Genomic DNA, 16,165 nt, shown 5'->3' on the forward strand with positions numbered 1-16,165 from the left:
GGCCAGCGTACCTTGAGGACTATGTGTGTCAAGGTGCTTTGGAACTTAGGGGGAGGAGTGTTATGTATTAGGTCAGGAACATTCCAGGACTATCTACCAGAGAGTGGCTGAGCTTGGAGCTCTAGAACAATAGCCCACCAGGACTCTGGAAGTGACCAATGAGAAACTAATGTTATGTAAACAGCCTATCGTTGGGAGTTGGGTGTGTTTGGGTGTGGTTTCTGCATGCTATTTAAATAGGGCTGCTGCCCTGGAGTTTTAGTCGTGTTCCTGAAATCACTTAATAAAGTAGAGCTGTTCACTGCAATGCGTCTTGAACCCAGTATTTAACAAATATGGAATATCTCATCCCTTTGTACACAACTCTGGTTAAGCTAGCAAGGGTGATGGTTACCTCTACCAAGTTTACCTGCTTAAAGATTTGTTCAGTTTTCCAATGTTGTTATAAACAGCAAAAACCCATCAATCTTGAAGCAAAACTGAAAAGCTGCTCTGGGAAGCATGATGTCCCAGCCTCCAGCAAATCAGCATGGTGCATAGCAGCCTGCTTCTGAGTTTAATGCTGCAGAGACGCTCCAAAGTCTGACCAGAGTGGGATAAATGCCGTTCCACAGGCCCTTCAGTGCTCTGTTTCTCTGCATCTATGTACAACCTAAATTTGCCGGCTGGATTGTTTTGCCTGTGCTCCCTAATCCAGAGAATAGTTTTGATGTGAATGCAGAACAGCGTTATGAGACAGACCTGGCTGTCTTAAATTGGACTGCAGGACCTTGCCTAAGGGATACTATAGAGGAGAGGGACAGAATAATAAGACAGGATTGGCCTTTACTGTATATGACGGGGTTTTCATGTCCTGACGAAGAATATTTAATTTTTTTAAAGATCTGGGAAACACTGATACTATGTAAAATATTCTTGGTTCTTTGAACCATCTTTTACAGATAACATCATTCAGAAAGGAGGCTAAATTATGCGACAGGCAGACAGCTATAATCCTTCCTTCGGGGTTATTCAGAGATGTTTGTATTCATTGCTCAGTCGAAACCTGTGCCACCGGCTTCTTTTGCAATGTAGCTGAAGGGCAAAAGAAAGCCTCTTCTGAGTTCCAGGGTGCAGCAATGTTGATCTGAGTCGGAATTTAGACCAGGAAGCTTTTACATGCAGCAGGTGAAACCCCATAGCTCCTATGCTGTATATTTTGGGTGAATTTTCTCCACCTGTCTGGATTCTTTGATGAACAAGTACTGAGTTCATCAAGTTATAGAAAATGCCCAAACATTTACAACATGTTGTTCGGGTGGTATTGAGTTATATTACAACTAGATATCTCAGAGGTGCTCTATTAAAAACAGCAACAACGGGGGGGGGGGACGCGGGCGGAGCGTCATCGGAAAATGGCGGATGCGTCTTTTTAGAGCTCCTAATCCCCTCTCCCGACAAATCAACAGAATAACGACAAACTTTAAAAAATCTCTCCACCAAGAATGGGATGAACCTATAAAGTAAAAACGCAATTGAAAAAACCAGAATTGCAAAGGCATTTTTTCAACCTAACAAGCCTTTAATTACAGAGACGGAAGCATCACATACCTCTCCTAAAATGGCAGCCTCTACTCCTCCAAAAGACCTCGGAACGCCGAATGACAACTTATCTATTAACAAAAAAGACCTGCTGGATCTTAGAGAGGACCTTTTTAAATCTCTCACACAAGCGGTAGCTGATTTAATTCAACCGGTAAACAACAAACTCACTGACTTGATGAACGAGCTTAAGGAAACATCTAAAATCGCTGAAAACAATGCAGAACTCTGCACGACCTTGCAAGAAGAGATAAGACACTTGCAATCCTGTGAGGTTAACACCAATACACAGTTGCTTGCCATGGAGAACCGTCAGCGTCAACACAATCTCAAATTTCGTGGATTTGAGGAGGGAATGGAAGAAAACTCAGATTTAGCCTCCTTTATAGCCTCTTGGCTGGCACAAGCACTGAAAATGGAAGAAGGAATAGCACCAGCTATAACGCGAGCCTACAGACTAGGCCCCATGGCAAGAGCTGGTAAAGGTCACCCAAGGGACATTCTCACTACTTTTCTCTACTCCAGATCTAGAGACAAAATCTTAAGGGAAGCAAGACTTCAAGGCTCCATGAAGTATAAGGACAAGAAAATTCTAATTCTATTAGACCTGTCGGCTGAAACCCTTGAAAAAAGAAAATCCTTAAAATTCTTTGCGAATAAACTCTTTGAAGCCAAAGTGAGACTTCGTTGGAACCCTGCTTCAGACATTATCATAGTCAGAAATGGAATTCAACATCAAGCCTATGCTCTTTTAAAAATCTGTGCAGTTCCTCTCACTCAAGAGGAAGAACAACTACTCACAGGCTGAGTTTTTGAAAATTGATGATAATTTATTTTATGATAATTTATTTTATGATAAATACCTGATTTTTAAATGTAACTCTGATATTACCTATTCTTTAAGCAATAATGCATACCATTTCACAGAAGTACTGAAGGTCTCTAAACCACGACTTTTGTATGTAGGTACATCTTTTTGATGATTATTACTTGGTATTTTTTTATAATATATTATGGGGATAATAGCTGAAGTTAAGCTTCATTTTATTTCTGTAATTCATTATATTTTATATAATCAGCCAAAGATGGCAAGGTTTTTTGTTTTTTTGTTATTAAAAGTTATAAAAGCTAATGCAAACCATTATTTCTGTACCTATTTTATATTATTATGCAGTTCTGCAGGGCCTGCAAGACGGAGCTCTTCCCTGTGTGACTTTTGGAGAGGGTCTGTGGAGTCACCTGAGGGAGGGTGCCAGGCGGCGGGCAGAGCGGCGAGCAAGTGGCTGGCTGGCGCTCCTTGGGCTAAGGACAGGCCGACAGAGGTACCTTCCTTCCCTTCCTTGCTGGAAGCCAGCGTGGCCGAGGTGTGGGGGGGAGACGGTGGTTGTCCTCGCTCGCCTGCCCCGCAAAGGCCCTTCCCAGCAGGTCAGGTGGGGCACACACACACGACTCTGTCTTCCAAACCTGCAGGCTGGTGCCCTTGGAGTCCCACTGCCCCACCAGTCTGCCTTCCCTTAGCGGCGCAGTCAGGGCGTGCAGGACAATGGAGTCGCGGGGCTGCCCCCTCCCTTGAGCCAGGGGCCTGGACGGCTCTCCCGCCGAGGCGTCTGTGGCGCGCCTGCTCTGCCCGCCCCTGCCAGCCCGGATCGATCACCGCAATGGGGGGTTGCATCGTCTCCCTACGGGGGGTGGAGAGGTTCATTTTAGGCCCGTCGAGGAGGCCCGCGGGCGAGAGGGATCCTTCTCCCCCCCCGACAGGCGGACTGGCTGGAAGGCGGCGGAAGGGCCGTGCTGGCCGTCCCCGGCTGTCGCCGGCTTCTGGCTTCTGGCTGTAGGAGGACCCGGGGGTTGCTAGCCCCGCCCCCTTCTTCGGCTGCCTCTGCCTACACCCGCCGGGAGGTTGGCACCTGCGCTTGCCCTGGATACCATCTTCAGAGACCATCTTGTTTGTATGGACCACTTTATTTGTTTTGTCGTGATTTAATAGTTTTTACTGTTTTACATTGTTTTTATGTATCGGCTTGTGCCCCTGTGTAAGCCGCCCTGAGCCCGTTCACGGGGAGGGCGGGGTAAAAATGCAATAAATAAATGTAAATAAATATTTTTAAAATTAAAGATAAAAAAGCTAAAGTAAAGCGGAATTAGGGATGGGGTTATTTTATTTTCTATAAAATTTTATTATCAAAATTTATTTATTTTATTATTAAAATTTATAAAAGCTGGAGTAAAGCAAGTTTATTTACCTATTATATTATTGTATTTTAAAGTCATATGCCTATATTAATTACCCATTTTTTGTATCCATTTAATAAGATTTAATAAATATTTATTTTAATCATTATGGGTTTTTTTATAAAATAAAGATAAGCAATACCTCAGTTAAGAGATATATTAATTTTTATATCCAGACAGCTTAAGACTAACTGATGGTTTAATCTAAACCAACTTTAGTAAAACACCATTTTATGCTCTTATTACCTTATTTGATGCTTATATAGATAGGAAACTATTTAATATGGCATAACTTGTTTTAAATGCTTAGTAAAAAATTATAAAGATCTAATGTTTATAGGGACCTTTACTTAACTTGTATTTCTTAGTTCGTACTTTTCTCCATAAAGGTGGAAAGTTATATTTCTACATTACAATACTTAAGAACCTTTGGAGAGGGGAAAAGGATATACCTTTTAAAACCTTTATATAAAGAAATTACCCTCCAACAAAGTGTGGATTCTAGGCAGGGTGACTTAGTTGCTACCCTTCTCTTTAGGCATTTGGCCTTCAGAGAAACTAGATATTTACCCTAAATAGAGTTTGTTAATTTACCTCTAGTTAGAAAAAGGTTTCTTTACAGGGGTTTAACTAATTGTTTCTTTCCTTTTTAATTAAGTTTCCTTTGAATTAGAATTAGAATTAGACTTCTTTTATTGTCTATTATGACTCATCTGTATAAGGTTACATCATGGAACTGTAGGGGAGTGAAAAATCCTATTAAGAGAAAAAGAATTTCTAATCTAACGAGAAAGGAGAGACCAAATTTCTTATGCCTCTAAGAGACTCATGTTAAAAAATAAAAAAGAACATAACACCCTTTTCCAATTTGTCATTGTAAGCAAGATCAGCAGAGTCAAGGAGGATTTTTTAAAGATGAAAATTATTGGATACAAGAATTAAGATTACATGCATCCATTTCCTAAAGATGATCCAGATTGCCCTACCTGAATTCCAATTCTGACTTCAGCTCCAGCTCCAACTGTTGTATAAAACAAAATTGGTGTTCTTGGACAAAGTGAACTTATCCCAGGAACTTGGTTCCTGAACTGATGGGCTGGATCCGGACTAATGGGCAATTTCCACCTACTCCTGCCATAGTCAGGGGCAGTCTTAGCTAATGGGCAACAGGTACAGCTGCTCTGGAGAAAAGAAGAGAAGTCTCTTGCCACTGTTCATGCACTGTTCACTGCTGCCCCATCTGTGGCTTCGGCAGCAGGCCTGCGACAGCAGCTCCACCTACCCCACATGGGGCAAAGTCTACTCCTTGCTTTGCTCCAGCCGGAGGGGGGGGGCGACGGCAGCAGAGTGGCAGTGATTCTCAGGCCCTATCCTGGATGTTTCCCTAGGGCCCCAGAAAGACTGCCCTGTTTGCCTGTTCTCCTCATGTCATTCCTCTGGGTTCTGTATCCCCCAGGGAGCAGCATTTCCTGGAGATCAGCAGGCTGCAGTGGGAGGAAGGTGGCAAGAAAGTTCCATTCTGTCATTTGAAAATTTAGTATGGATCCAACCCATAATTTGTACATGGCAGGTGGGGGAGGATTAAGAAAGAAAAGGTGTCAGTGAAACCAGTTAACCTTGGAAACAAATCTGTACATTCACCCTAATTGTTTTAAGATCAGGATTTGTTAAAAATAGAAATAGCTTCCATAGAAGATGGAAGGTAAATTTAAAAAGGTTATCCTCCATTACTATCTTCTTACTGAAGAGTCCATGATAATTTTTGTATCAGTCTAGTACATTTTTATCCTGACCTTTCTCCAAGGAGCCCAAACAAGTGTAAACGGTTCTCCCTTACCCATTTTATCCTGATCACAATCTTGTAAGGTAGGTTAGGCAGGGGAGGGAGCTGGTCCAAGATCACCCAGTAAGCTTTATGGTGGAATGGGGGTTTGCACTCCGGTCTCCCAAATTCTAGTCTGACATTAAGGATTACACCACACCCAGCCCCCATCCTGATAATCTTCCAAGGAACTCTCTGATTCTTGCAGAATAGTATGAAACCTATTCTAGGTTCTGTTGTCAAGTGAATGTGAGGAAGCTGCCTTAGAATCATAGAATCATAGAGTTGGAAGGGACTTCCAGGGTCATCTAATCCAATCCTTGGCACAATGCAGGAAATTCACAACTACCGCCCCACCCCCAGTGGTGCTTCTACTGCTTCTGTACCTTGCCTCCAAAGCAAATCAACACAGACCTATGCTCAGTAAATTGCATTGAAATAATTTATTCACGTTTGATTTTGACTTTTCCCTAAATCAGTAAGTAAACCATGATCAAGGTTCTGGACATTGTGTGAGTCTCTCTGATCTTGGATCAATGCAAAAACAGAGGAAAAACCAAACCTAAGAAAAATAAGTGCTTGTGAAATCCAACGTATTTTAAATCCAGGTTCATGGTAAAAAGGTACAATATTGTTAGGGTCTTTGGGTGTCATATCCTTGGTTTAATTCAAAAGCAGAGGATTCATTTGAATCAGAGGTCATTTCGGGGGGATCGAGGGGGATCGCAGTTCCCCCGGGTGAGCCCCGCTTCCGGCCTTCATTCAGCCAAGAGGAGGCAGGAGAAGAGGGAGGGTAAGTTGCTTCCTCCCTGCCTCTCCCCACCCCTGCCTGCCTGGGGCCAGGGAGGGCCTTCGCGGGGCTTCCTTGCACTCCCGCCAGCCTTGCAGGTCCACCGCCGGGCTCCTCATGGGGTTTGGCAGTGGATCTGCAAGGCCGGCAGCGGCGGCCAGGACTGTTGGGGGCGGGGTGTGTGGCCTTATGACACACTTCCGGTGATGTCAGGGGGTGTGGCCATATGACACACTTCCGGTGATGTCAGGGTGTGTGGCATATGCTAATGAGTTATGCTAATGAGTTCCCCTAGCTCTTTTTCTACAAAACGACCCCTGATTTGAATGATGTTCTGCAAAGATGCTGAAGAAAATTTGTTCATCTCAGATGGCTACTCCTGCTGCTTCCTGAGTTTCTCCCTGTCCTGGAGCCACTCTGGCAATTAGCTTGTGTCAACATGTATCCATGCAACATGCTGTTTTAACAAACCTTTTGACTCACCAGCAGATCCCATCCCCCGTTTTATTAAACTGTACAAGGCGTCTTTCAGAGAAGGGTGGGGGAAAACCTGTGGTAGAGAAAGGAGAAGCTGTCCTTCATTTAGACATTCTGTTCTTGGGAATTGTACTTGGCTATATTCTGTCATTTCCTCTCTGCAGGCCCAAGGAGCCTTGTGGCTCTCAGAATTCAGCTCAGTGTGGCATCAATTACTTCAGTCTTCCAGGAAGGGCAGAGTCACATTCTCTCTATTTGTCCTCCCCCACATCTCCTGCTCTGCGAATACAGCAAGTCATTGGAATGCAAAGTCTTACCAGAAGACAATCCTTTACCGATTCCATTTACTCTGGCTGAAGAAACTAGCCTCTGAAGTATCTAGCTTAGCTATCTATTAGGACATTGAATTAACATATCTTGAAACTACATTGGAATGCAGAAGTAAAGAGAGGAAAATTGGTTGTAGCCGTGTCCAGCCGTGTTGGTGGGAAGGCATGGCTCTCGATCCCTTCTTGGTGTCCTTATCATTTCTGTGCAAATAATGATCTGAAATTCACAAGCCCCTTGACAATTTCATGTTTTATTAATTAAAATATTTATAATCTGCATTTCCACGTGACTCGAGGTGGCTACAAACTCAAATTTAAAACATGCTCTAAGGCCCCAATGACCACCATTAACCCCCTAAAAATCCCTGCCAGCTTGTATCCCATTAAAAGTCCTGACAAATCACACAACCTTGGCAGTGCCTCCTAAACACCTCTAGAGACAGTGGCCCCTTAAATACCTCCTCAGTAGGGTGGGAGCTCTATGATGGGGAAAAGCACAGGCTCTGGTTGAGGCCAGATGGGCCTCCTAAATCGGGGAAGAGCTACCACAGTTGGCACAAAGCAATATATGGGACGAGACAATTCTTTAGATATTTGGATCCTAGGCCACGGAGGGCTTTAAAGGTCATAGAACCTGAACTCAGTTCAGAAACAAACTGACAGCCATTGTAGTAGTTTTATGATGGCAAGATATGTTCCCATTGGCTAGCCCTTGTCAGTGATCAGACTGCTGCATCCTGAACCAGCTGCAGTATCTGAGTCGTCTTCAAGGACAGCCTAACAAGGAGAACATTACAGTCATCCAGCCACGAGGTTACAGAAGCATGGATCAGCATGGCCAGATTGTCTGAGTCTAAGAAAAGAGAGAATTGGTGGACCAGATGCAGTTAATAGAAGAGCTTCCTGGTCACCACACCGGCCTGTTTTTTAAATAGCAAGCCTGGGTTCATGAGCAACCTCAGACTCTTAATCTTTTCTGCAAAAGCCATCTCCATCTATTTGCATTCTCCCATCATCCAACCATAGCAACGATGACATGCAAGTTTTTAATGGGGAAATGATGGGAACTGAAGTTCCCCCCAGCAACTGTGGTTGATGGAAACTCTAGGTAAGGGGAGTGTGATGGAGCAGCGTCACTATCACCAATGTGGGGGCACTCTTTACATAATAAGAGATGGCTGGTTGAAGTTCTCACAGCAGCAGCTGTGGCAAGGTGAAGGTAAAGGTTTCCCTTGCTCAAAAGCTAGTTGAATCCGACTCTAGGGGGCAGTGCTCATCTCAGTTTCCAAGCTGAAGAGCCAGCACTGTCTGAAGATGTTTCCATGGTCGTGTGGCCAGCATGAGTAAACGCCTAGGCGCACGGAACGCTGTTTCCTTCCCATCAAAGTGGTACCTATTTATTTACTTATTCGAACTGCTAGCTGTGGCAAAGGGTGCACTAATTAAAGGGGGAGGGATGAGTGACATTTCCCAGGATGCCAGTTTCAGAAGGAGGAATTAATTACATATAGATTACATATTGCACAATTAGTATTGAATCAGAACAAAGAATAGCATTAGCAACAACAACAAAAAATGTTTGCAGTTGTCTGAAAGCACTGATCCGTTCATAACTAGGTATAAGGCAAAAACCCTTGTAGCAGCTTCCCTTTATTACAATACTGTTTAGAATTTATACCTACCAGGTTGCACATGCTTTGGTTTTCTGGCAAAATTTGGGCAATGTTTCCCCGTGGGCTCACAGTAGAGCTGCTGTCAAAGCATGTTAGAGCATCTAGAAAGGGACAAATGGAATCTACAATACTGTACAGCAAATGAAAAATGTCTGACCAAGTCACCAGGGCCGGCTCAAGGTGTTTCTGTGCCCTAGGCGAGGCTGCCTTGTGGTGCCCCTCAGCGCAGATACCAACCTCCCGGTGGGGCCGAGCAGGCATGCAGCTGGCGCCGGTACTCCCCGGTCTCCTGGCGGATGGCGCACGTGGCCTCCTGGTTGCGGCCGGCCAGCTGGGCCACCAAGGCGAACTTGGAGCGGTCCCATTCCTCTGCCATGGCACAGTGTCTCCTCGGTGTCCAGGCGCCAGCGGGCCTCCTGGGTGCAGCGCTTGCGCATCTGGCTGCATCCTGCAGATCTGGCACAGGCAGTCGTGCTAGGCCTCTAGGTGTGCCTGCTCACCCTGTTCGGCCTCTAGCAGCGCCTGCAGGCCACGCATGTCTTGCTGGAAGAGCTGGGGCCGGCACAGTGGGGCGCGCTCCTCATGGTGCAGGGCCTCCATCTCCAGCAGCAGCGCCCGGCTTTGTGGCCATTCCTCACAGGCCGGTCCGAGAGGCACCATTGCCGCCGAGGAAGCTGCTGTGGCAGCTGGCGGTGCTCGGGTTTGGGGATGCGGGGCTGGCTGGGGACTCAGCTGCTTCGGCGGCAGAGCAGGGGAGAGCAGTGGCTCCCCGAACCGGTGGCGCTCGCCTTGCACTCCCTTTTTGCACCCCCCTCGCTACATGGCTGGGAGCAGCAATGGCGCGAGGGCTTTTGGCGGGGGGCACAGTTCCGCACCCCAGGGCCCAGCGTTCTAGGCAAATGCCTAGTTTGCCTAGTGGGTGAGCCGGCCCTGCAAGTCACAAACACCAACAGATGGGATAATCTGTCACAGAGCAGTGAATGTACACTCACCAAAAGGCACAAGTGCTAGAGCAGGTGTGTGGCAGAATCTTATCTGTCATCATCATTTCTATATAATTAGTCATGTACTTTGTTTATATAACCACAGTGAGTGTCATCTCTGCCAACAGCAACAGAATCTGGGTTTTAAGAAGTGGCGCAGATTCAGCTTCATCTAACACTGCAGAACAACTCACAAGAACAGAGTATATTCTGGACACTGATGACATTAATACTACTCAAGACTGAGCAGTGTTCCCTCTACGCTGAGTTAGTGTGAGCTAGCTCACAGTTTTTTAGCCTCCGACTCACAAACTTTTGTCTTAGCTCAGGAAGGACAGCTCCAGAGCAACCTAATTGACGCAGTAGCTAAATTGCTCGCCAGTAGCTCACAAAGTAGAATTTTTGCTCACAAGACTACACAGCTTAGAGGGAACATTGCTCAAGAGATAAGGTGGAGTCTCAGTCCGTTCATAAATCAGACTGTTCAGTTATGGAATCTGAATGTTGATGTCTACATTGATTAAAAATATGTTTCTTCATTTGGTTTTACTGATCATCATTCATACGGGCCATGCAGGGAGTGATATCTGAAGGATATGTAGCTTGCTTGTAAGTAAATTGTGTAATTAAGATATAATAGAGATCCAGCACCAAGATTTTTAGGACTGAAGTTACATTACAAAGTCTCAGGTGAGTGTCTCAATGTAGCTCACACACTTCCAGTGAAATAGCACCCTAAAGCATGGAGCAGTAGCTTTTCACCTAGGGTGAAAGTTATCCCTAGCAAAAAACCAAACACACCACCACTGCTTCTAGTTATCGAATCAGTAAATCAAATCAATAAAATATCTCTTCAGCTTATACTGGCCATTGAGGAATCTTAATTATAAATACTAGCTTGGAAACAACCGGGAAGCCATTGTTCTAGTATAGGTTGGCAGAGATTCTCACACCTCCACGGGAGGCTTGTTGCCTGACTTATGAAGAATGTTGCAGTTGTCTGTGGGAGGGCAGGTTAAGGATGGTGATGCAGAGTTGGCCAGCCCTAGCATGGTTGTTATCTGAAACAGCTCGCTCTGCTCATGCCAGTTAGAGGTTTCACTTCAGGTATGTATGTGTTGCTTCTTGTGTGTGTGGCTGTAGTGATTAGAGAGATTGTGGTGTCAACGCAAAGTTGTATTTATGCATTTCCAAGCAGATCCCACTACATGGCTCACTCAAGATCCCAAGATTTTGTTTGTACAAAAAGCAACTGCAGCAACAACAATATAAATAAAACAGAAAGTGGCTAAAATGGTACAAACAGCTTAAAACTGCAGGAAAATAAAACCAGTTAACAAGTAATATAACTAGATCAGCCATGGTCTCTGAATATTTACCATCTCCTAGAATGTCTAAAATACAGGGCTTGGCAGGGGAGAGTTCTGCAACCCTCCAATAAAGGCCTTGTCTCTTGCCAGACCCTTGGCTACAGTGGGGCATCTCGGGGCCTGGTCCCCAACTTACTGCCAAGGGCCCCCGACTTCCCATCCAGTCCAGGCCCCCCGACTTCCATTTTTTATTCTGTTTGTGGCACTCCTTCGGGGGGGGTGTTCGGGGTGTCTGCGTGGGGTGCCCCCCAAATTATTTAAAGGCCCCCTGAATTTAAAAAAATCCTGGCTACAGGCCTGTCTCTTGACCTGTCCAATCTACCTTGGATAGTGGTTGGGGGGAGAGGGAAAACTTCTTTTGGAAAAGTATCTAGCCAAAGCTTTTTTCACTAAAAATTTAAAACTGGCTCACATTATTGATATGTGTATTTATCGGTTAATTAAAATGTTTATATCCTGTTTTTCCCATGGTTCAAGCTTGCTTGCAATCCATAATTAAAAATATCAGCTAATACCCATAAACCCCCAATTCTTCCCTCTTAATAAAATGCCTACAATATAAGTACGTATGTGCTATCAAGTTACAACCAACTTATGGTGAGCCTAGCAAGGGGCTTTCAAGGGAAGTAAGAAGCAGAGGCAGCTTGCCATTGCCTTCCCCTGCAGAGTCTTCCTTGGTGGTCTCTCATCCAAGTACCCTTCCTGCTTAGCTTCTAAGATTGGTTGAGATAAGGCTGTACTAGGCCACCTTAACTCCGCCTAGTTTTGTTTTACATTTTAGCATCAAATGTGGAGAAATAGATATAGAGACAGAGATCATATACAGATATTTTAAAGTTGCTGCTCTTTTTTATGAGGAATGATGTTGAGTCTCTAAAGTAAGACCTCTGGCAAGTCCCCCCAAAATAAACCACTGGTAGTTAGAGGGTTGTTAAAACAATGGCAGCATTTACTTATATAAAACAAAAGTCCAGTGGCACTTAAAAGACAACCAACATTTATTTCAGTATTGGTCTTTAGGTCCCACTAGACTTTATATTTTGCTCTGGAAGACTAGCAGGGCTACCCCTTTGCACTTAACATTCAGTTGCAGCCAACCCTGAATTGGCTACATTGGATCACTCATTATTCAGTGCTTAAAAACAAGAAGCCAGATGCCGGCCCAGGAGCAGTCATACAAAGTACAAGAGTACCAGAGTTGTGTTATGTGCAGTGAAACCCTTATTCAAAGGCAGTATGCCTCTGAATACCAGAGCTAGGAGGCAACATCAAAGGATGAACTTGGCCTCTATCCTCTGTTGGCCCTCCAGGGCAACTGGTTGGATGCTGTGTGAGATAGGATGCTGGTCTAGATGGACCATTGGTCTGATCAAGGTTGTCTGAAAGATTTTTGACATCCTAGGCAAACTATGACTTTGCCCCCACCATTCTGCATTCAACAGAGAAAAAAAAAGAGAAGCCTAGAATGAAAATTTTACTTACCAGGCATTCAAAATGAACAATGTAAAAATAAAAACAGATAACCTCTTCAGAAGCCTTCTGTATTCTATCATGGCAACCATTGATGCCCAGTCAACAGTTATGAATATTTCAGAAACCAGCTTATACCAAGGTTCCTGTCAAGCCACCACTGCAATATGGTTATCTTGAATCAGCAGGGCCAAGTTCTCTATTGGAGTGATGCCCCCCCCCCCGCCAACTGCAGCACTAATGAATGTGCCAGCAAATAAGGGTCATGGGTATGAAGCCATTGTGCCGTTGGGAGCGCTATGAGGAGGCGACTCCTCCCAAGGTGACGGTGAAGCACTGGCCAGCAAAGGGTGCTCTGGGAGACACGCTACTGCTGCTTCTCCTCGACTCCTCCCAAGGTGACGGTGAAGCACTAGTGCTCAGCATGGCCAGCAAAGGGTGCTCTGGGAGACATGCTGCAGATAACCTCTTCAGAAGCCTTCTGTATTCTATCATGGCAACTATTGATGCCCAGTCAACACAGTTATGAATATTTCAGAAACCAGCTTATACCAAGGTTCCTGTCAAGCCACCACTGCAATATGGTTATCTTGAATCAGCAGGGCCAAGTTCTCTACTGTAGTGATGTCCCCCCCCCCCCCCCAACTGCAGCACTAATGAATGTGCCAGCAAATAAGGGTCATGGGTATGAAGCCATTGTGCCGTTGGGAGCGCTATGAGGAGGCGACTCCTCCCAAGGTGACGGTGAAGCACTAGTGCTCAGCATGGCCAGCAAAGGGTGCTCTGGGAGACATGCTGCTGCTGCTTCTCCTCTAGTTCCCCCCTCCTCTGGTGGGGCCTGAAGTGAGCAGGAGTGAAGTGGATGCTGCCAGTGGTGCTGCTGCCATCGTGGCCCCTGCTTGCACCAGTGTTCCTTTTACTCTATGGTTGCTTCCCACTGCACCTGCAGCAGCTGCAGGGGCAGCAGCCAAGGCAGTTTCAACCCTTCTTTGTCTTGTTCTCCCAGACAGGCTATTGGATGGTGGTGGCAGAGCATAGGCGGTGGAGACACTTGGCGCTTGGGCAGGACTAGGAGGAGGCAGGGCAAGAAGGATGGCAAGGAGGCAGCAGCCTCCAGAAGAAAGATGTACAGGAAGGAGGCAGCTCCTCTTGCCTTTTTGGTGCCCAGCATGATCTGGCACCTTATGCCTAGGTTTGCCTAGTGGTTGGGCTGACCGTGTCTGATCCAGCAAGGTTCTTCTTGTGGTCTTATTTATTTATTTACTAAATGTATACGCCACCTTTCTGCCCTTATCAGGGCCACCAAGGCAGCTAACAGATTAAAAACACACATAGTAAAAGCATGTCTTAAAAATCTGTCAAAACCAAGTAGAAACACATCATTAAAACAATTAAAACCAAGCATACAAAATCATAAAAACAATTAAAACCCAGGGCAGGAAGGAGGGATCACTGAGGGAACAGCAAAAGCTAGTTTAAAGGTAGCTGTGCAGAGAAAGGAGAACGTTCCTGAACTTGGCAAATATCCCTTGAGCTAATCCAGGGGTTGAGAGTGTTCGCAACACTGCTTGATGTGTTCATGAGATCTAGGACATAGAAAACTTAACACACCCATTTGAGGGCAGATCGTAAACACTATGCAAACTACATTTTCCCTAAAGCTACCTTGTATAGCACATTAGATTGCAAGTTGCTTATTACTTGTAGTTTATAATCTTACGTCTGTTCACAATGAAGTTGCCAACAGGTTATATCTTCCCATAAATATTCATATTTGGAAAAACAGCCAAAATTCCAAATGCAGGAACTGCTGTCTGTTCTTCTGCATTTCTTTCCATATATCTTGCTGCCTTATCTGCCTTTGTCTATACAAGTGCTGCATTTTTTTCATTAAACTGGGGCCCTATCTTGCCATTTCAAATTTCTTGGCCTATCTGGCTGTAACAGCTACCATTTGTAAAGACTGGAGGCAATGCATGACACATGCAGATCTTTATCAGGAAGCTACCGGAACAATTTTTTAAAATGCAATTTAAAAGGAACTTAAAAAATTTAAGCACCCATCCTTCATTTAGAGCATGCCCAACATTCCTACAGAAATACTATTTACCATTCCCCTCCCCCAATCAGGGTTATGAATTATCCTTTTGGTTCAGCTAATGCATGATGAAGTGATCAAGGGAGGGAGTTCAAGTGATGTGTCAGAAGTTTAGAGCCTGATCTATTGAGTTCTGTGGAACCTAGTGGGGGGAGAAATGTGGGTTGGGGGGGATTCCTTGCAGGCTTCCATGTTGCACTTATCACTATATCTAATATTGTAAGCTGGCTGACCGGCCCCTGTGGCAGTCACGAAAGCCACAAAACCAGCCCTTCTCATCCCTAGACAAGGAAGGGGTTCTAAATACTAAGGGGATTCCCCAGGTATACAGGAAAAAAACATGCCTTTGTAAAGTAATCAAAAGAAAAAGATATGATACTCCCCAAATGTCCAAATGAGAATGGAATATGTTCCAAGAGACATTGAATGTGAGAGTACTTGAGAAGTAGCCACTGGGAGTAGCCGCTGTGAACGTGAGGTATCTGGGTGTATGTACAGGGGCAAGTTTCCAAACTGTTTAACCCAGCCATCCCCAGGTTTCCTTGTTGGTCTCAGACTTGTTTTCTCTAAAAGCGACCATGACCTGGAAAGAGCTGCTAACCCACATGTCAACTGCTGGGAAGATACACATTATTATAAGAGGGCTGGGAAACAGCCATCCACAAACAGGTGGGCATTTCTGTATACTCAGAGGACCATCCAATTACTACTTTGTATATTAAAAAAAACCCAACTCCCACCTTACCCAGTGCCCTGATGGAGACTGAGCGTTCCACATAAGCACTAGCACTTTATAACAGATGGCCGCCACATTCTAATTTTAATAATCTGTATTTTGATATTGTATTGTATTGTTTTAGACCTGATATTGTATTAATTGTATACTGGTTTTTAACTACTGTAAGCCGCCCTGAGCCACCTAGGCAGGAGGGCGGGGTAAAAGTCTAACAAACAAACAAATAAATAAATAAACAAATGTATTATTCCCAAGAACCTGAATTTACCAATGGCCCATCTGGTCTGGCAACCTGTTTCCTAGAGCTGGCCAGATGCCCCAAAGGGTCACAGCAGGGTCACTATTGCCCATCAACTCCATTGGGTACCCCTGAGTTTTAGTATTCTGGGAAGCACTTTCTCCACAATATACACCATTTTAAAAATTATATTAATCTCTCTCTCTCTTTCTCTTTTTCTAGGGCCTTTTTGGTGGCAGCTCCAACTTACTGGAATGAGCTTCCAGATGAGATCAGGGCCCTGTGGGACCTCTCACAGTTCCACAGGGCCGTGAAAACGGAGCTCTTCCATCAGGCATTTAGAAAAGGAACTGCGCTCTATCATCA

Source organism: Gekko japonicus, unplaced genomic scaffold, assembly GCF_001447785.1.
Source record: "Gekko japonicus isolate JY-2015 unplaced genomic scaffold, Gekko_japonicus_V1.1 scaffold315, whole genome shotgun sequence".
Classification (NCBI taxonomy): domain Eukaryota; kingdom Metazoa; phylum Chordata; class Lepidosauria; order Squamata; family Gekkonidae; genus Gekko; species Gekko japonicus.